The 23,047-nt window shown below is 42.2% G+C and overlaps 1 protein-coding gene across 1 annotated transcript in view; it reads left to right on the top strand.

Moving 5' to 3' along the window:
• ZNF536 (zinc finger protein 536) overlaps positions 1 to 23,047 on the top strand; it is a 338,062-nt gene that overhangs the window by 33,973 nt on the left and 281,042 nt on the right. The window lies entirely within an intron of this gene.

Below are 23,047 nucleotides of genomic sequence, written 5' to 3'. Positions count from 1 at the left end.
CCCCCGCGCTCTGCAGATCTATGTTCTCGGCATCATAGATGGTGAGACGCAGGAGATCTTTGGACGGTTGAATGTAATTGATTGTGTTGTGTTCCTCTGTGCTCTCTTCTCGGAAAGCTATTGTCTTTAAAGAAACAATTGACCTTAATTAGATATTTCACAGTAACAAATTGCGCATTTTTCTTGCTTTTTCGCGATACAGTAGCCGATGTGCCGGCCAAGGCCCTTTCCTTTCATCATCCGGCAGATTAGACAGGAGATTAGGCAGAAAAGGGAAGAATGTATAAATAATTTGGAACAACATTTATTTCGGAATCAGTTTTTTTGACTTTTTATGGTGTGGAGCGTCAGACTCTTCTCATCATTGCAATTAATCAGGATTTTCCGAGCTTTAAGAAGCGTCCTCGCTTTGTCCATATATGATGGCGTCTACTGCGTAAAACAAAATAAAAGGGGGGGCTCAGACCAAGCGAGTCGATCTGACAAGGTCTCGTTGTTAATATTCATCCTGTTAGTGACGTCGTGGTTCAAGCATTGGACGCAAGAGTCAGATCTGTCCAAATATGTCATGTTTGCTTCTTTTTTTTTTTTTCTCCACCCGTACCCATGATCAAAGTGAGATATCCAGTGCAGCGCTGCTCTTCTGCTGGGGCTGCTACAGGTGAAGGGTGCTGAAGGATGGAAAGGGGAAAAAAATTAGATACAATGTTGCAGTTTTTGTATTAGATTTCTCTCTTCACCTTTTTTTTCAATAACTCTGCTTCCTGTCACTGAATGCAGCATTCTTGTTTAGGTTATGTTTACATATCTCGCATTACTTGCAGATTCCCCTTCCAAATCCGCGTGAGTTCATCATGTCCGTGGGGTTTTCTGTAACCCAGTTGACATGCATTGGTAAATTGCTGAGCACATTTGTGTTTTTGTGGCTTTTCAATTATTTTTGAATAAAAAATAAAGCTATTAACCCCTTATTGGCTGACAGTGGGCCAAATCCTCACATAAATCTGCTGCGGATATCTGAGGGTTCAGCCTCGGATTTCTGTTGCAGCGCTACAAGTAGGATTTTAATCCAACGTGTGAACGTTTCCTTACAACAAGAGCCAGGGCCGTCTTTAATATTGATTGGACCCTGGGCGAGAATTTACTTGGGCCCCTTGGATCCCGCCTTCCCACACCCTAGCAGGCAATCACGCCCTCCACCACAACACACACACACACACAAAAATGTGCTGTGTGTGAGTATATCATAGCCAACCCACTGATTTCCCATAGGTAAGCATTGGGAGGCTATTGCGCATGCGTGGCTTCATAGAGATGCTTTGAATCAATGCATTTCTATGAGGAGTGTTTAGCGTGAATGCCAGTGTGGGACTAGGAAGCACCTCTAGTGGCCGTCTGAGGAGTGGCCGTCTGAGGAGTGGCCGTCTGATGAGCGGCCGTCTGATGAGCGCCCACTAGAGGTGTTCCATGGCAGTAATGTAAATACTGACTTTTTTTCTGAAAAGTCAGTGTTTACATTACAAAGCTTGCAGAGACATCCTATAGACACCAGAACTACTACGTTTAGCTGTTGTGGTTCTGGTGACTATAGTGCCCCTTAATATATATATATATAGAAAAAAAGTATCGGCACACAAGTATCAAATAAAATGGCTGTATCATTATTCTAAAAATTAAAAAAGCACGACTTCTGGCACAAATATATAGTATTTTGCAGATGGCACTGTACTACTAACCTCTCCCTTCTTCAACAACCCAGCCCCCTTACTCACATAAACAAGTAATATATATATTATAGCTTACAGTGAATTGCTGTAAATACTTACAGTTCTGAAGACTCCAGCGGCTCAGGATCAGTGCTCTGGGCTGGAAGTGGGATGTTCAGGAAGGAGACCGGGGCTCGGCTCATCCTAGCGTTGCAGTGCCTCCGCGTGACGTCACGGCGCGCGGCGTAAGCAAAGGGCAAGGGAGGTCCGGAGAAGGAGCAAGCAAGTACAGTATTTTTCGCCCATAAGACGCACCTAGGTTTTAGAGGGGGACAATAAGAAAAAAATATTTTTCTTGACACCTCAGGTCAGTCCACCAATCAGACCCCCAATGTTAATAAGACCCCAATAATACCTCAGATCAGACGTCAGTTCAGACCCCAATGTGAATGACCCCCAATCAGACCTCAGATAAGAGCCCCATGCCTCTCATCAGCCCACATATGCCTCACATCAGACCCCATATGCCTCACATCAGACCCCATATGCCCTATATCAGCCCCCATATGCCTCACATCAGAACTCATATCAGCCCCATATGCCTATTAGCCCCCATATGCCTCATATTAGCCCCCATATCAGTCCCCATATGCCTCACATCAGACCCCATATGCCTCATATCAGCCCCATATGCCTATCAGCCCCCATATGCCTCTCTTCAGCCCCCAGTGCCTCCATTAGCCTCATATAAAGTAAAATTAAAAAAAACACTCCGCTCCTCACTGCCCGCGCTTGGTCTTCCTCCTCTTCAGTCTGCTGTGAACTGGCGCGCACAGAATGAGGTCACAGCGCGACCTCACATCTGCGCAGCCTTCACAGCGGAGAGCCGAGGACCAGGAAGAGGTGAGTATAGAGCTTTCACTGCTTCCATGCCGCTCACATAGTGAAGGATAGGATCGGGGCATGGAGCCGGCGATTGTGGGCAGTGGCCAGCTGGGCTCAAGAGGCAGCTGCCTTGGGCCCTCCAGGAGCAACTGGGCCCGGGGCAGCTGCCCCTTGTTAAAGACGGCCCTGACAAGAGCCTAATACTACAGCTGGGGATTTGTTACAATTGCATCCAGCTGAACACAAGAGCAGTGCACATCTCTTTCGTCCAGGTTGTAACAAACCCTCAGCTGTTTTACGTCTGTGCAGTTTCCATAGAGTTCTGTAACACAAGAATGGTAGCCGTATGTCAAGAGTCAGCAACCCCCCAGCACTCCAGCTGCTGTCACACTACAACTCCCAGCATGTGCACATGTTCGGCTGTTCTTGGAACTCCCATAGAATACATTGGAGAGACTGTGACTGGCTCTTCCCTTCTCCTGACTCTATAGATCAACACTGGTAACAGGGTGTCCCTTCTCCCAAACTGGGCCTATCAGATGCTCTGGGGCACAGCCTATGGATACAATGCATTTGGAAAGTCTTCAGACCCTTTTACTTTTTATTATGTTGTGGCCTTGTGTTAAAATAAAAAAAATCCAGTTTTCCCCAGTTTTCCCCAGTTTCCCAGTTTTCATTCTGCACTCGGTCCCCCATAATGAGAAAGTGTGAACAGAATCTTAGAGATTTTTGCTAATTTATTGAAAAATAAAAACTATGGTCTTGCATTGACATAAGTCTTCAGCCCCTTTACTCAGGACTTAGTTGAAGCCCCTTTGGCAGCGGTTCCAGCCTCCAGTCTTCTTGGAGATTATGCCACAAGGTTTACACCTGGATTTTCTGCCATTCTTCTCTGCAGATCCTCTCCAGCTCTGTCAGGTTGGATGGTGACCGTTGATAGACACCCATTGTGAGGTCTCTCCAGTTCCATTGGGTTCAGGGCTCTGGCTGGGCCACTCAAGTACATTCGCAGAGTTGTCCCTCAGCCGCTCCGGTGTTATCTTGGGTTCATTGTCTTGTTGAAAACGTAAACCTTCAGCCCAGTCCAGAGCTCTGGATCAGGTTTTCATTAAAATATCTCTGTACTTTTACTCCATTAGTCTTCCCCTCCACCCTGACTAGTCTCCCTTTCCCCCTAGCATGATGCTGCCACCACAATGCTTCACTGTAGGGATGGTATTGGGCAGGTGATGAGCAGGACCTGGTTTCCTCCAGACATGACACTTAGAATTGAGGTAAAAAAGTTCAATAATAGTTTCATCAGACCAGAGAATCTTGTTTCTCACAACCTGAGAGTCCTTTAGGTGTTTTTTTCCTACTCCAGGCATCTGACCACTCTGCCATAAACCCCAGATTGGTGGAGTTCTGCAGTGATGGTTGACCTTCTGGAAGTTTTCCCATCTGCACAAAGTATCTTTGGAGCTCAGTCAGAGTGACCATTGGGTTCTTGGTCACCTTTCTTACCAAGGTCCTTTCACTGATTACTTAGTTTGGTGGGACAGCCAACTCTAGGAAGAGTCCTGGTTGTTCCAAACTTCTTCCATTTAAGAAATATGGAAGCCACTGTGCTCTTGGGAACTTTCAGTGCAGCAGAAATGTTTTTGCCACTTCTGCAGATCTGTGCCTCCACACAATCCTGTCTCTGAACTCTACAGGCAGGATTTTTTGCTTTGATATGTGTTGTAAGCTGTGAGATCTTCTATAGACGGGTCTATGTCTTCCCAAATCATGCCCAATCAACTGAATTTACCACAGGCGACTCCAATCAAGGTACAGAAACATGTCACAGACGATCCAGAGAAATGGGAGGCCCCAGAGCTAAATTTCAAGTGTTATGAATACCTTTGTCCATGAGAAATGTAACTTTTTCCTTTTTAATAAATTTGAAAAAATTTCAAAAATTCTATTTTCACTTTCTTATTATGGGGCATTGAGTGCAGATTCATGGTGGAAATTTTTTCTGAATTTTTTTTAGCACAAGGCGGCAACAAAACAAAAAGTGAAAGGGTTTAAAACTGAACACATCCGAATACATTGTACATTATAAATTACTTTGGTTAGAGTCAACTTTACCCTGCATAACCCAGCGACAGTTCGACAGACTTGTAGCAAATTTCGATAAGATTGTGCCAAAGTAAGTGACCCGCTCACCGATTTATTTTCCTGAATTCTGGAGTAACCTCATATATCCATGATTTGCACATCTAGGATGTGTTGCTCTCTATGCTTATTATAAACCAGGCCTATACATAAATTATCATAAATACACGCCTCTGATCAGAATAAACTGTGGGTTTCTAAATTGGTGTCCCGGAGATCTAAGCTGGCAGTGCTTGAAAAAACTGTCCAGGTAAGTCAATGGAAGAACCTCAGGGGTGGAGCATGACAGGGATTTGTTCTTTGGTGTTTTTCTATTTCCTTTCTCCACCCCCAGACCCTGCACTAGCTTTACAGAGCACCTGTTAGCAGAATCAACCCTATTAAATAGCATGGTGGCTCTGTCAGTTTATGAGCTGCAACGCCAGACACAATCCTTGGACAGGAGTAGGGTTGGAAGAAGGCAGCCATGCTTTTCTTAAAAGTAGACAACCCTTGGAAGAAGTGGAGTGGCTAATAGAAATCAGACAATAGATATGACTTAAAGTAGTATTTACGGGGGCAGAGAACTTACTGGACTTCCTGATGGTCCTCTCCTTGAAGAAAGCTCCAGCCGCCCTCTCCCCAGACTGGCTGATAACAGAGGACAATAGGTTACATTCAGCTGCACAGACATTCTAGTGCTACCTACTTTTGCACTTTTTTAAAAAGTTCTATAAAAGCAGATACAAGGCGTTTCTGTGACTCGGACACAATGGGGGGTTTGTATTAGGCCTTTTATACTATTTGCCTGTGTACATAGACATTATGAAGCCTTCTAATTAGCATATCATTACCCATAGTCCTCTCTGCTGCACTTAAGTGAATAGGGCTGGTCACCAAGAATGTGTGGAGGATGTGCAGATACATAAATTCTCTTTTCTATTAAAGCTAATTGAAGGATAAAGGTCTCCAAAGAGCGAACAATGCCTGGAATTGTGGCTATAACATAGGCTTTTGAGCGATATGAAAGGAATTGTTAGCGCAGCTTTGTGGGAACGTTATGGAGTTGGCTCTCACAAAGCCATTGCTGTATGAGGATTTGCCTTTGTCTGTTGTTTGATGGGAGGACTTACACTGAGGGTCTACAAAAAAATTATTTGTATGTCCAACGCTCAGCCACGACGCCATATGGCTGAGGTTTTAAGGGAAGTTTCCTATTTACTAACATTACGCTGCCCTGAGACCTGAAATTTACTTGATCCCATCAATGAGAACATCCATGTAACCCAGGGCTATCAACCCCTGTGCTCCTGAAACCTTAAAGGAACAGGCCTCGGAATTTCACTCTGGGCCCTGCAAAATGTATTTGCCTTTAAGAGCATCATCACTGTATCGGTGAAGTGTGTGTGTATATATATATATATAAAAATTTCCAACAGTTTCAAAGCATAATTTTTCACATCTCAAAACCATTTCCTGAATGTAATTTGCCACTTTTTATATATTTTTTTCCTTTTTGTTCTCTCTGCAATCAGCTCTAGATAAAACAACCGCATTTAGTACATTCCAAATTAATCGGATTAATCTGCCAGGCATGTGTTAGGCGCGTTGTTTAACCAGTTCTGTATTAAATAAGTAGAGTTTGCAGTGTTTGACTGCATGATGGGCAATCAGGATAATTAAGATAAAAAATAAAATTAAAATTAAAAAAATACATAAATATAAATAAAATCTATATTATATATATTTTATATATATAAATATATAGAAAATTAATTCAGAACAAAGAATATAGTAAAAAAAAAGATAGAAGAAAAAAAAATACATATAAAATAAAGTTAAAATATGAAAAACAAAAATAATATAAAAATGAAAGAATAAAAAGTTAAAAAATAAAATGTAAAAACATAAAAATGAAAGAATAAAAAAGTTATAATATACATATATGCATATATTAAAGAGTAATTAAAAAATATATTAGCATAATATATTATAGTCTAAGCATTAAATAAAAAACTAAAAAATATATGGATTAGAATTGTACAAAAATTATGTAAAAATTATTGTTTAAAAAATTTAAAAAACTATAATTAACTATAACTATTAACATAAAAAATATTAATATAATTATGTATACATAATTAAAAAAATAGTAAATATCATCGTAACCGTTATAAAATAATATGTTTTGCTGTGTTGATGTGCGTCTATTATACCCTATCATTTCCATGAGTAAATGTTGGGGTGACCCCTTATTCCGCCTCGTCTTAGTTACACAGGGTCATATTTTAATCAAGGTGTCTTGTGCCTTAAGGGGGTTGTTCTCCGCCAGCCAATTTGGCGTAAAGCAGGGCATGTCGCCTGGCAGGGCACGGTGGCTGGCATTAAGGCGAGGCGCACTTAGCCGGGCTCAAACTTGTTCCTAACAGAATGTTAAATATGAACTGAAAGAAAAGATTATGTCTATCTAGTAAAACCGCTTCTTGATATATGCACCATGTCAGAGTGCCATTGTCTCCTGGGTATAGACAGAGAGTTCAAATACCCAGGATCTCTCCCCTGGTGCTGTAAATGCTCCGCTTTGAAGTTTTTATAATCCATCTGTCATCTTGCAGCGAGGAGGGCACATGTTCCGTACCACTCAATTACAGAATTCTCTTTCGCCAGCAACAATGGAACAGGAAGGAATGCTCCGGGTAGTTGAGAGAAGCTGTCACATACACTAAATACCTAGGACGTGGGTACAGTGCTAGAGCACAGCTCGCGCCATTGTTCCGGGGTATTAGGAAGGGTTCGGATTAAACTATTGATGTTTTTATCTGATTACTTTGTATTTTAAAATATGCTGCTCCCTACCCCTCCTCCCCCTCCTCCTCTGTATTATCCTAGGCCATAGCAGCAAGTGTGGCCAGAGCGGAGCTAAGCTTCTAAGCTGTGACAACCGGGGAATCACATATAGGAATGCAGGGGGGTCCAGGTGTCGGTAGCACGCTGTGGATTTATAATGGGGCTGAAGTGATTTGCAGCATCATTTATGGCATTTGCAGTTTTTTCCTGTATAGGACGATGCATACAGGAGGGGGTTGGTTCCTCGTTGCAGAAATGTTTTGCAATAAACCTGCTGCATCTGAACTTAACCTTAGGGTTCTTTCACACGAACGCGTGAAGCCCGTGCTGTGGACCGCAAATTGCGGTCCGCAATGTACGGGCACCGTCCGTGGGGCAGGCACATGGTGATAGCAGACCCATTCACTTGAACGGGTCCGCGATCCTTCCAGTTCCGCAAATTCTATCTTTTTGCGGTGCGGAGGCACGGAACAGAACCCCAGAAAGCACTCCGTAGTGTTCCGTTCCGTTCTTCCGTTCCACATCTCCGGATTTGCGGACCCATAGAAATGAATGGCCACGGAACGGTGCCCGTGTATTGCGGATCCGCAAAGGCAGTCCGCAATACGGCCTTGGGACGCACACGTTCGTGTGCAATAGGCCTTACTGTTCAATACCGGGCAGAAGCAAACAGGGGAGGGAGTTCCACAGAAAACAGTCCCGCTGTTATAGTGTTGGCTTTTATAGGAAGGGTCTGGTGTTTGTTCCTATCCTCCGTGAACACTGGGCAGTTTCCATACAGTGGGGGGCTAGCCAAGACTGGGCCCCCTCTTTCCAATGGCTCCGTGGTCTAAACTAAGACTAAGTGCAGCTTTCTCAGCTCCCAGTAGCACAGAGTGTTTCAGGAAAGGAGTGCTCTGACTTTGTGGCGGGAGCAGTGACCTGCCCAGTCACCTGGTGGTGATAGTGAAGACAGGACTCAATGTGGTAGGTGCAGTGTCCCACGATGTGAGATGGGGAATAGAGACAGGGGGGAGGTCATAGAGTTAGAATTACACAATGGAAGGAGTCCGTTCTTCCAGCAGCACAGAGTATTTAAGGAGAGGAATGTGCTGATTTTGAGGGGGGGCCGTGACTTGTCCACTCATGTGATAGAGAACAGTGATGCATGTGAGAGAGCCAGAGTCATGGCGTAAGAAGAACGGAGACAAGGTTAAAGCTAAGACTGCCTTCCGCTTGCAGAGCTCCCAGCAGCACAGAGTATTTGAGGAGAGGAACGTGCTGATTTTGTGGGGGGCAGTGACCTGTCCACTCATTATTGGTGAGGGCAGGGATGAATATGGCATGGGCAATGTCATTATGTAAAGGAGGGGAATGCAGACGAGTGGGCGGTCACAGACTCATTAGATGGTGGTCGGAGCTGGATCCTCCAGCAGCGCAGAGTATTTCAGGAGAGGGCAGAGATATTACTTAAATTCTTTGCTTTTCTGGATTTCATATTAGATTGGCGTTTCGTAGGGATCTGTTTGTATTGTCTCATACCCGTGGCTTTTCTTTCTAGGTTTTGCCAAGTTCCTCCTTTGTCTCCGTTGAGTGATTTCGCTTTCTCTCCCATCGCTCGCCGACTTGTGACGTTTCCATAGGAAGCATTATCTTTTTATGTTAAGGAGCACATTTGGAGTTTTATTTTCCGGTGACAAAGGTTAAGTGCTGAGGATGCGTCTTCGCCTCTCGGCTCGTCCTGCAGTCACTTTACGGAACGTTATCAGGTTAGAGAAGAAGCCTCGGAAATCTGAAAAGAAAAGAAATGGCCTTTGAAGGTGATAATGTGAGAGCGGCAGGAACAATGCGCTCCGCGGCGGGCCAGGGGCATTGCTTTCGGGGTGAGGTTGTATGGATATTAGGGATCGTGCCCCCTATTCCGCTAAACCTTTCTGCTAGTGGGCATTACTGGAGGCTGGAGACAACTCTGGAAACATAGCACATGGTATCAGTAGGATCTGATGAGAGAGGTTTCCTCATTTTCTCCCATGTTTGTGCTCTGGAGAAACACCAGCCCCCATTAAAGAGGACCTCTCACCTCTCCTGACATGTCTGACATTCCCCGTGTAATAACAGTTCCGGAGCATCCATACTTATGACTCTGTGTTGTGCCATTCCTCTATTATTCCTGCTAGAATTTCAGGTCCAGATGGGTGTTACCAATTGGGGGGCGTTCCCGCACAGTCTTACATGGCAGCACTGATTGGATAGTGTCAGACTGTGCATAGACCCCCCCAAACTGATGACACCCATCTAGGCCTTCACTGCAAACTGCTAGAAATGAATTCATCATTTCTAGTAGGAATAATAAAAAAATGGAACAATATATAGTTATAAGAACAAATACTCCATGGGGGATGCACGTAGGCGCTAGAACAGGAGAAGTGACAAGTGCTCTATAGCTTCATGTAAGCTGCGTCATTTATTTCGTAGTCCCCTGATGATGGAAGATGATTGCAGGGGCTAAAGGCAATATGTTTTGGAAAACTGGAAAGCCAAGGCATGCTGGGAGTTGTAGTTTTGCAATCGCCGGAGAGCTACAGGTTAAAGATCAATGATGTAACGGTTGAAGTTACTTCTGGAGCAGCTTATTACAACGCTATGAGTGTAGGCCTGACCAAGGACAGAGAGCAGGGTGGAAGCTTGGGTTACCTCACACTGTACTGCTGTAAATGGGGGCCTGGGTTCGATCCTGACCAGGGCCAACATCTGCCTAGACTTTGTGTCGTCTCCTCCGTTCTTCTCTGGGCTTGCTCCTAGTAGCAGCATCATTTTAGGCTCCTGGGTCCTAATGCAAAATCTGGAGCAGGTGCCAGTCATAATACTGGTGTCTTCTTATGTGGCCCTTGGATCCCCCCAGACACCAGGACTACTACTTTGGCACCCACTATCTCATAGTTGCCAAAACCCCCATAAAACGGGTAGAAAGGGGTGAGGCCAGCAACAAAGGGGTGGTTCCTATGCAAATTTACCCTAAAGTAGGCAGGTTGTGGCCATTTTCTGTTAATTTTTTCGGCGTTCCTAGGGGGTGGGGCTTAAAAGTCACACATTTTGTTGCAGGGTGGATTTGATTTTAATCAAACTGATTTAAATCACGATTTAAATCACTAGTCAGTAGGGCTTGATTTAAATCATAGTTTTCTACATAAAGACTCATTCTTGCTGGTATAACTTATAAAATGCAAGTAGATGAAGATTTTTAGACTTTTCATATTAGTTTGATTAGGTTGATTCTGTATTCATAGGTTTGTAGAAGTTAGGATTAAGGTCTGTTTCTCAACTCTGTTCATGTTATAACATTTCTGCTGTGAAGAAGAGGCATGTGATCTCTGCTGAGTCAAATTCAGTTTTGAGAACTGCAAAAGTAAACCAAGCATTTGTGATAATATCTTGTAGGCAGAGAAACTGCCCAATAATCTTACAAAAAAACTCTGGAAGAGCATGTACATTGTGAATGGATTCATGGAATGTATTTACCCAAAAAAATTAAACATATACAGCCTTATTCTACATAATTAAAAAAACTCATCTTTATTTCATGATGGAATAACCTTTGGATGGTAATATATTTTCCTCAAAAAGCATCTTATATAAAAAAAAATCCGATTGAAATAAAGAAAATATCAGATTTTTTATTTTTTTTTTAAAATAATAGATTTTTATCCACCCTGTTTTGTTGTCAACTGTGCTATCTGCTGGGATTGATATGAATGATGACTACGTAACTCGAGCAGTTGGACCAGTGATCGTCTAGCACAGGCCCTCCAGCTGTCGCAAAACTACACCTCCCAGCATGCCCTAATAGCTGTAGGATGTCCAGGCATGCTGGGAGTTGTAGTTTTGCTACAGCAGTAGGGCCGCCGGTTGAGCATTCCTGGTCTAGCATATTCAGATCTGTATATAAGCATTGTATCGGAGGCTGGCGGTGACTGCAGAACCTGGGGCACGAGGACATCTGTAGTTGCGGTGCAGCAGGAGCGTGTTTCATGTTTCTTCATCTGAAGTATAACTTCATTAAACATGTTCAAGGGGCACGAGAAGTCTACAGAGCAGGATGATGCCATAAACACCCCTGCGTCCTAAACCGCCACTGTGCCGGAGATTTCTAAAGCGACTGACACCACGTCCACACATGCAAAATATTTACCTACAATCAATTTTATGCACTTTTCTTTGACTCCCATTGTTGCGCCACACAATGATGCCGTGTTAAATGAGTGTTTCCATGGCAACATATCATGCACCAGAAATGATCATTTTATCACTTATTACCTCCTATAATAGACTTTCCTCTTTGATGTGGCTTAGCTTATCGCCTTGTACTGCCTCCTGTTTCCTCCTCCTGCTTTCTACGTATGGTTTCCCCAGCCGTTCCTATAGAATTTTACAGACGTCCGCGTTGAACGATTAACTGTGTATTCCAATGAAATAAGTAGAAAAAAAAATAAAAAATCACGGAGACTGAGCAGAAATAGTAGATACTTCTGCCGGTAATGCTCCGAATATCTCCAGATTATTGGCAAAGCCTGGAGAGAATATACGACACATAATATGCAACGCAACGTCTTCCAATATTTAGAACTCTGCCAAGATCTATGGCAACAAATAAATAAAATATTTATAAAATAAAAAATATAAACAGTAAATAGCAGAAAAAAACCAATAACAAAAATAATAAATGCAAATAAATAATATATACATATAATATACCCACTATCATGATGAGGTCTGTGGGCCCAGACTGGAATTCAGTCTCTGAAACCCCCTTAGTATTCTGGCATTAGATATATGTGTAATTATCATATATTGGATGGGCATAGTGAAGGTAACTGTTAGGCCTCATGTATCCATTTTTCAGTCCGCAGATCCACAAAATACAGATGGGTTCTTTGTGCCATCCGCATTTTTTTCAGACCCTTTGACTTGAATGGGTCTGTGGTCAACATTCTGTGGACATATTGTATCTTCCTGCGGAACGGACATACGGACGCTGAAAACATACAGATGATGCATGTGCTTTCCGCATCCATATGTCGGCTCTGCAAAAAGATAGAACATGTCCTATACTTGTCCACAAAATGAGGACCATGGACCCATTGATTATTATTCTATACGATGCAATACAGCATAAACATACTGATTTTGCAGTCTTGAACCTTTAGGGGAGCTATAGACACAGAAAACAAGTATGCGGTATTATATGGTGCCCATTTAAATGAATATGTGACCTTGTAATGCATGGCTCTATTGAGTCCTCCACAGCAGTGTCCAAACAAGGAGCCTTGGGGCCCCAGAGCAAAACCATGGCCACCTTTAGCTGTGAGTTCAGGAAAGATTATGTTTTTTTTTTGGTCTCTCTAACGCACAATGTAATGTAACAAAGGAGGGATAATAAACACAGTGATGTCACAGTACAGGGATAATAAGCACAGTGAGGTCACAGTACAGGGATAATAAACACAGTGATGTCACAGTACAGAGATAATACACACAGTGATGTCACAGTACAGAGATAATAAACACAGTGATGTCACAGTACAGAGATAATACACACAGTGATGTCACAGTACAGAGATAATACACACAGTGATGTCACAGTACAGAGATAATAAACACAGTGATGTCACAGTACAGAGATAATACACACAGTGATGTCACAGTACAGAGATAATAAGCACAGTGATGTCACAGTACAGAGATAATACACACAGTGATGTCACAGTACAGAGATAATAAACACAGTGATGTCACAGTACAGAGATAATAACACAGTGATGTCACAGTACAGAGATAATAAACACAGTGATGTCACAGTACAGAGATAATACACACAGTGATGTCACAGTACAGAGATAATAACACACAGTGATGTCACAGTACAGAGATAATAAACACAGTGATGTCACAGTACAGAGGATAATAAACACAGTGATGTCACAGTACAGAGATAATAACACAGTGATGTCACAGTACAGAGGATAATACACACAGTGATGTCACAGTACAGAGGATAATAACACAGTGATGTCACAGTACAGGAGATAATAAACACAGTGATTCCAGTACAGAGATAATAAACACAGTGATGTCACAGTACAGGGATAATAAACACAGTGATGTCACAGTACAGGATAATAAACACAGTGATGTCACAGTACAGGGATAATACACACAGTGATGTCACAGTACAGGGATAATAAACACAGTGATGTCACAGTACAGAGATAATAAACACAGTGATGTCACAGTACAGAGATAATAAACACAGTGATGTCACAGTACAGGGATAATAAACACAGTGATGTCACAGTACAGGGATAATAAACACAGTGATGTCACAGTACAGAGATAATAAACACAGTGATGTCACAGTACAGGGATAATAAACACAGTGATGTCACAGTACAGGAGATAAGAAACACAGTGATGTCACAGTACAGAGATAATAAACACAGTGATGTCACAGTACAGAGATAATAAACACAGTGATGTCACAGTACAGGATAATAAACACAGTGATGTCACAGTACAGAGATAATACACACAGTGATGTCACAGTACAGAGATAATAAACACAGTGATGTCACAGTACGAGATAATACACACAGTGATGTCACAGTACAGGATAATAAACACAGTGATGTCACAGTACAGAGATAATAAACACAGTGATGTCACAGTACAGAGATAATAAACACAGTGATGTCACAGTACAGAGATAATACACACAGTGATGTCACAGTACAGGGATAATAAACACAGTGATGTCACAGTACAGAGATAATAAAGCACCAGTGATGTCAAGTACAGAGATAATAAACACAAGTGATGTCACAGTACAGAGATAAGAACACAGTGATGTCACAGTAACAGAGATAAATAACACACAGTGATGTCACGTACAGAGATAATACACACAGTGATGTCACGTACAGGGAATAATACACACAGTGATGTCACAGTACAGGGATAATAAACACAGTGATGTCACAGTACAGGAGATAATAAACACAGTGATGTACAGTACAGAGGATAATAAACACAGTGATGTCACAGTACGGGATAATAAACACAGTGATGTCACAGTACAGGGATAAGAAAACACAGTGATGGCACCGTACAGAGGATAATAAACACAGGTGATGTCACAGTACAGGGGATAATAAACACAGTGAGGTCACAGGGTGACAGGGATAATAAACACAGTGATGTCACAGTACAGGGAGAAATAAACACAGTGATGTCACAGACAGGATAATACACACAGTGGATGTCAGTACAGGGATAATACACACAGTGATGTCACAGTACAGGGATAATAAACACAGTGATGTCACAGTACAGAGATAATAAACACACGTGTCACAGTACAGGATAATACACACAGTGATGTCACAGTACAGGGATAATAAACACAGTGATGTCACAGTACAGAGATAATACAACCACAGTGATGTCACAGTACAGAGGATAATAAACACAGTGATGTCACAGTACAGAGATAATAAACACAGTGATGTACAGTACAGAGATAATAACACAGTGATGTCACAGTACAGGTATAATAAACACAGCTGATGTCACAGTACAGAGATAATAAACACAGTGATGTCACAGTACAGAGATAATAAACACAGTGATGTCACAGTACAGGAGATAATAAACACAGTGATGTCACAGTACAGAGATAATAAACACAGTGATGTCACAGTACAGAGATAATAAACACAGTGATGTCACAGTACAGAGATAATAACACAGTGATGTCACAGTACAGAGATAATAAACACAGTGATGTCACAGTACAGAGATAATAAACACAGTGATGTCACAGTACAGAGATAATAAACACAGTGATGTCACAGTACAGGGATAATAAACACAGTGATGTCACAGTACAGGGATATAACACAGTGAGTCACAGTACAGAGATAATAAACACAGTGATGTCACAGTACAGGGATAATAACAACAGCTGATGTCACAGTACAGGGATAATAAACACAGCTGATGTCACAGTACAGGGATAATAAACACAGTGATGTCACAGTACAGGGATAATAAACACAGTGATGTCACAGTACAGGGATATAAACACAGTGATGTCACAGTACAGGAGATAATAAACACAGTGATGTCACAGTACAGAGATAATAAACACAGTGATGTCACAGTACAGGGATAATAAACACAGTGATGTCACAGTACGAGGATAATAAACACAGTGATGTCACAGTACAGGGATAATAAACACAGTGATGTCACAGTACAGGGATAATAAACACAGTGATGTCACAGTACAGGGATAATAAACACAGCTGATGTCACAGTACAGGATAATAAACACAGTGATGTCACAGTACAGGGATAATAAACACAGCTGATGTCACAGTACAGGGATAATAAACACAGTGATGTCACAGTACAGGGATAATAAACACAGTGATGTCACAGTACAGAGATAATAAACACAGTGATGTCACAGTACAGAGATAATAAACACAGTGATGTCACAGTACAGGGATAATAACACAGTGATGTCACAGTACAGAGATAATAAACACAGTGATGTCACAGTACAGGGATAATAACACAAGTGATGTCACAGTACAGGGATAATAAACACAGTGATGTCACAGTACAGGGATAATAAACACAGTGATGTCACAGTACAGAGATAATAAACACCAGTGATGTCACAGTACAGGATAATAAACACAGTGATGTCACAGTACAGGGATAATAAACACAGTGATGTCACAGTACAGAGATAATAAACACGTGATGTCACAAGTACAGGGATAATAACACAGTGATGTCACAGTACAGGGATAATAAACACAGGATGTCACAGTACAGGATACTAAAACAGTGATGTCACAGTACAGGGATAATAAACACAGCAGTAAGTGTCACAGTACAGGGATAATAAACACAGTGATGTCACAGTACAGAGATAATAAACACAGCGATGTCACAGTTACAGGGATAATACACACAGTGACTGTTCACAGTACAGGGATAATAAACACAGTGATGTCACAGTACAGGATAATAAACACAGTGATGTCACAGTACAGGGATAATAAACACAGTGATGTCACAGTACAGGGATAATAAACACAGTGATGTCACAGTACAGGGATAATACACACAGTGATGTCACAGTACAGAGATAATAACACCCAGTGATGTCACAGTACAGGATAATAAACACAGTGATGTCACAGTACAGGGATAATAAACACAGTGATGTCACAGTACAGGGATAATAAACACAGTGATGTCACAGTACAGGGATAATAAACACAGTGATGTCAAAGTACAGGATAATAAACACAGTGATGTCACAGTACAGGATAATAAACACAGTGATGTCACAGTACAGGATAATAAACACAGTGATGTCACAGTACAGGATAATAACACAGTGATGTCACAGTACAGGGATAATAACACAGTGATGTCACAGTACAGGATAATAAACACAGTGATGTCACAGTACAGGAATAAACACAGTGATGTCACAGTACAGAGATAATAACACAGTGATGTCACAGTACAGGATAATAAACACAGTGATGTCACAGTACAGGGATAATAAACACAGTGATGTCACAGTACAGGATAATAAACACAGTGATGTCACAGTACAGGGATAAACACAGTGATGTCACAGTACAGGATAATAAACACAGTGATGTCACAGTACAGGGATAATAAACACAGTGATGTCACAGTACAGGGATAATAAACACAGTGATGTCACAGTACAGGGATAATAAACACAGTGATGTCACAGTACAGGGATAATAAACACAGTGATGTCACAGTACAGGGATAATAAACACAGTGATGTCACAGTACAGGGATAATAAACACAGCGATGTCACAGTACAGGGATAATAAACACAGTGATGTCACAGTACAGGGATAATAAACACAGTGATGTCACAGTACAGGGATAATACACACAGTGATGTCACAGTACAGGGATAATACACACAGTGATGTCACAGTACAGGGATAATACACACAGTGATGTCACAGTACAGGGATTTTCAGTTCTGGACTATCAGGTGCCAAATTAAAGGAATTTGTCTTGTGTTTCCCACAAAAGTTGAGCTACGTAAAAACTTCCATCCCCTGTAGGGGCCACACCTGCTATCTTCTTGCTCTCATGGCCTTTGACTTTCCCCTCCCCCATCATGTATAAGACGGAGCAGACAGTCAGGGTCTCACATTGCTGAAGGAGCATCCTCACAATTAGCTGTGAGACATTCGCCATTATACCCTAATTGTTTCCTATGGCTTATATGTCTTCATTTAGCGGTTGATATTCAGATGATCTCCTCTAAAGCAGCCAGCACCCATCTGCTTCGTCAGACACTCCTGGCGCCTATTCATTGCAAAAATAATACATGTCCTAATGACTTCCACAGATTTTGAAATCTCCCTTTTGCAATTGGTCTTGGCAGATTATTTGCAGGTACTTCACTTGCATCTGTTTGCAATTTTGCAAAATGCGGAAGACTTTAATGTGGAGCGCTGCACGAGGGGCCGACAGTAATCTTCCAGTAAGGCTGTCTGTCATCCAGCAGCCCATTCATCAGCCCCGTGTGGGGCATCTCGTTAGGCGACTTTCCTTGCGTCACCTCTAAACAGCAGCATCTTACAGTTCCTGAATTATAGATGATTGAGTTCCTTTAATCCGGCATTTGAAATAACTGCCAGACTATCAGATTGTCTGGACTATCAAAGCCAGCCAGTTACAAGAGTCTTCTCTCTTAGTAGTTACCTCCAATAGGTGGCACTAGAGAGAGACAGCCGTCTTCCTTCTTCTAGAGGAGAGCTCATTTGCATATTTCTCCCATGGAGCATTGCAAAACCAGCTGAGTCTCCTCAACTCAAACCAGTGCACCCTGACAGCTTCTGTCTAGTTTCTTTCTTTTTTTAAAGCAGTTTGCTAATCTAGAATGGAATAATCTGACACCTATGAGGATCTAATGAATGCCGGATTAAAGGAATCCAGCGTAAAAGCAGGTCTGTTAAAGTGGCGAATACTTGGGGATGCCAACTGGAGGACCCCAATCTATTACCCCATATCATCCTAATAGCAAAATGCTAATTGGGAGTCCATCCTCTATTACCTACCCCGCCTATAGAACCTAATTTAATACCTCCCTGTATCCAAAAAGATGCTATACTAATACCGCCGTATACCCTAACAAGGGATTTTAATCTAGCCCTCTCCCATAACTCTATATACCTTAAATAGGACTCTCGTTTGGGAGCCACCTTCTATAACCTCCATTTATAATGTAATAGGGGCTTTTGATTCGGGAAATCCTATTACCTCCAGCGTTTGAAAGACTAAACTTCATAAAAACATCTTCTTTATAAATCTCTAAAAACGTAGTATCTCAGTCCACCATAAAATACCAAAAAGCTACGCGTTTTGAACCCTTGTGTGTCGGTTGTTAGCTCTTTGGTTTTTTTATCAGTGGATGTTTTTTTATTATGTGTTATGGATTTTTTTAAATGAATTTTAGACTTCCAAGTGCTGGAGTTTTTTTCCCCCTCAAGATTGTGCAAGTTCCCAGGACCGAGATTGGGGCCTCTCCATGCGCTTTCATCAACAGAAACGGTGGCCTGATGAACATATCGGCAGAGCTAGATATTTTTCTAGTTTTTGTATCAGTAACACCTCGCTGGGTGGGATCTCTGGTTAGACTGACAGCTTGTATTTTCCATGTGGACCTCCAGAGCATTGAGCTGTAGCCACGTGTAGTTGCTGCTGGGTGACCGCCATGGGGCCGAAAACCACGCCAGCAATGAGGTTTTAGTACAAATTACTGCTATTTTAAAATCAATTGCTAATGGCATGATTTTGTAGGTAGATGGCCACGGGTCGCCAGTTTTTGCAGGGAAAACATACCTGAAAAATCGCACATCTAGTAGCAATTCATTTGAAAACCGTGATATTTTGTGGCAAAACCAACGCGGTTCAACTGTCTGATTTTTTTATTACAGGTGGCCACACTATTAAGACTCCATTCACACGTCCGCAATCCTGTTCCGCATTTTGTGGAACGGAATTGCGGACCCATTCATTTCTATAGGGCCGCACTATGTGCTGCCCGGATCTGGAATTGCGGATCCGCACTTCCGGGTCCGCAATTCCGTTGCCGAAAAAAATAGCAGATTTGCGAAACGGCATGGACAGCCTTTAATATAACTGCCTATTCTTGTCCTCAAAGCGGGGACAAGAATAGGACATGTTATATTTTTTTTTGCGGGGCCACGGAACGGTGCAACGGATGCGGACAGCACACAGAGTGCAGTATTGCAGTAAATGGTTCTGCATCCAAGCAGCCAAAACTGCGGCTCGGATGTGGACCAAAACAACGGCCGTGTGCATGAGGCCTTAGAAGAAGGGATCTGGTCACACAACTTATGGTCTGTTACAATGTATCAATGTAGATAAAAGCTAGCAGAGAATTGTACACACACTGATACATTGTACCAACCCCTCAGCTGTGTGATCACGTGATAAGACAGTGACAATATAATCACACCTCATTATTTTCTGATCTACATTTTTCTATTTGCCGCGCCTTTGTTATCTATTACAGCATGCGGTAAGTCGGGAAGGTTCGTCAGACGACGGTTGATGGGATTTTCTGCGTGTGTCCTTGTTTCATTCACATCACTTTGCTATGTATTGACTTGTAGCACTAAAAGGCCACACATCATGGAATCCGTGCAGCTGGCCAAGCAAGCAAGTGAGCGCGCTCTTAAATGATGCTAATCAGTCCGGAGAGGCCTGCCCTCTGTCCCAATCACCATTCTAAAATTCACATGTGCTGATAACCTGAAATTGAATGTGTCAGTGTGCAGACATGCTGCTGCCGCCGAGGAAGCGGGGGGCCAGCAGCGGAGAGACGCAAAGAGACCATTTCTGTTTATTTGTATTTATCTTCATTAAAGGGGAAAAAAATCCCCCCAGTGAGATCTATCTGCTGGCGGAAGGAGGAAGAGAGAGAGAGAAAAGTGTTCCTGGGGTGTAAGGGTTAATAGGGCAGTCAGAATATGAATTTATTAATGAATATTCTACAATTTCCACATGAGAGAGAGGTAGGAGAAAGAGATATATATATACAGATAAATAGATAGATAAGATGAATAAATATTAGATAGATAGATAGTGGAAAGATACATATGAGGGATATTAGATGGCTAGATAAGAGATAGATTGATAGAAATATATGAAATAGATAAATCATAGATAGGAGATAGATATTATATCTATCTTATATTCACCCCTCTTTCTATCTACATATATACATTTTGTGGCGGCCTTGTGCTGAAATAAAAATAAATAAAAAATCCAGTTTTCCAATCAAGTCTCTTTTTGGCTGAAGTTGCCAGAAATAAGCCTCATGAAACCCTCCTGGAATTTGAAAAAAAATAAAATAAAGATTTTTAAAAAAAGCACTTAAAGGACTCTCAGACTGTGAGAAACAAGATTCTCTGATCTTCTGACAACAAAATGGAACTTTTTGACCTCAATTCTAAGTGTCTTGTCTGGAGGAAACCTGTCGCTGTAGGTAAGATAAGGGAAGGAAACAGAACACGACAAGGCAAACAAAACAACTGACTAGGCCCCAAATGCTAGGGAACAAAGGGGTCACTCTCCTAGAAATCCCTAAAACACTTTCCCTAAGCTGCTATGCCCATGTGCATATCTCGATAGTAGATATGCACATGCACACGTACCTAAGACTATAACACACTGAACCAAACCCTCATCTGTAGGGAAGAGGGAAAGAGACACCCAGCTCCTTCAACAACCGAAGGAGCTAGCGTCACCCTAGAGGCCTAGTAAAAACAGACACAGAAGGAAAAAGGGAAAAGGACTTATCTAGAGATGTGTTGGAGGAGACGATCCACCAAACTTCCAGAGCTCACACAAGGCAGAACTATAACCCGCAAAGGTTATAGGGAGCGGGAGGACTAAATAGCCTCACCAATTACCTAAAGAACAACACCTGGGAGGAGGTGGAATTCAGTTCAAACCCACAACACAAACTGATCGAGTGACGTTCAGCAACTCTGACAGATCTCCTCAAAACACCCACAGGGCAGGCATGACAAAACCCTGTCCATCATCTGCAGGAGCTCACTGCCAATGAGGCAAAGTGAGGCGATTGCCTCAGGCGGCGCCACCTATGGAGAAGTGGGGGCAACGATGGCAATGCCTTGGGCAATGATCGCTTCCATTGAAGTGCTGATCAACTGTATCTCCCTGCTCAGGACAGCGATAAAGTTGAAGAATGCTGTGAATGGACACAAGAGCGATGCCTCCCTCCCCTGCCATTCCCTCTGATAGGCTACAGCCACTGGGCCTGAAGCCTATCAGAGGCCGGCGCACCTATCGGACGTTTATGACATATCCTATCGATAGGCCATAAATGTTCAGATAGGAATACCCCTTTAAGGAAAAATGCAAACCCAGAGTAATACAAGACTTCATTACACATCTGTCTGCCTCTATATATATGATAAACCTCTCTGCGCATATGTATATGACTCCCAATATGTCCATAAACGCCTGAATACATTTATCCGACTGTGAAGTGAGAAAGAAGAAGGAAAAAAAGAGATTTCTGGTTAAATAATCAGCGTGTGTCTGACAACAGAATCAGTTTTCGAGGAGCAAAAATGCAGAAAGCTATTTGGAGATGGCTCCTCGTAGTTGTCAGCTTTTATTATGCAGGAAGGTGTCATGTTTGTTGCGTAGCTGAGTGCAGATGGCGCGGTGGAAGGGATGGATCACTAATTTTAACAATGATTAATGAACAGAGATAGAAAATGAATTACATTGGACCAGCGCAGGAAAGAAATATTTTTTTGCAAAATTTTTGACTCGTCTGCCGCGCCGGTCGCTGTAAATGATTTTCAGGGAATCTATATGTCGTCAACAGCTGACTGCTTTTCCCATTATATCTGGTTTTCTCCTTCCCCAGGTCTTGTGTATTTCTGCGTTATTAAAGGAGGATAATTTCCAAATACAAATATCTTGTGAATGTCGGAGATGTATGGAGAAGCACCTAGAACAATAACGGTGGTAGACAATGGGCGGCCGGCGCTGTGTCATAACCAGCGCTGGAATGTTCCACCGCTCCTTCTGGATTGACACCCAGACGACTCTGAGGTTTCAGCACTAACTCGTGTTGTTATGATTTTACCGCAAATGTGTTGACAAACAACAGTAGATGAAACCAAAAAAATTAGCAAAAATGAGAAAGCGCAGGGTGTGGAATTTTCCTTGATATTAGGCGATTATATGCTTAAAGGGAGCCGGCCACCTTCTACATCTGCGGCGGCTGACGGAGCCGAGCAGATTGATGTACAGGTTTGTGGGAAGAGATTCAGTATAACTTGTGTGTAATTCCTTTTATCTCTCT

Source organism: Bufo gargarizans, chromosome 10 (assembly GCF_014858855.1).
Source record: "Bufo gargarizans isolate SCDJY-AF-19 chromosome 10, ASM1485885v1, whole genome shotgun sequence".
NCBI classification, from domain to species: domain Eukaryota; kingdom Metazoa; phylum Chordata; class Amphibia; order Anura; family Bufonidae; genus Bufo; species Bufo gargarizans.
The sequence above is the reverse complement of the archived record's forward strand: the minus strand, read 5'-3'. Positions and strand labels throughout refer to the sequence as shown.